We start from the raw sequence: 340 nt of genomic DNA on the forward strand, positions 1-340 counted from the left end.
AAAAACAATGCCAAAAAGCGTATAAATTATCCGCTCATCACAACACCAAACTTAAATTGTTGCTTGTCCCCAAGCAACTGGAAATCAAATAGGATAAAAGAAGAGAGTATACTATAAATTTCAGAATATCAATGAATATTAATTTAATTAGATGAGCGGGACTTGTAGCTTTTTACTTCTGAACAGTTTTGGCATCTCACTTTTTCCTTTGAAGTTCAGAGTGATTGGCGTCTCTGGGAACTTAGAATTTTGGATAGTCTTATTGACTTTCCTAGTTAAGCATGTTTGATTCTTGAACACAGCTACTTATGAGTCTTGGCCGTGGCCCTAAGCATTTTGT

Source organism: Arachis duranensis, unplaced genomic scaffold (assembly GCF_000817695.3).
Source record: "Arachis duranensis cultivar V14167 unplaced genomic scaffold, aradu.V14167.gnm2.J7QH unplaced_Scaffold_71440, whole genome shotgun sequence".
In the NCBI taxonomy this organism is placed as follows: Eukaryota; Viridiplantae; Streptophyta; class Magnoliopsida; order Fabales; family Fabaceae; genus Arachis; species Arachis duranensis.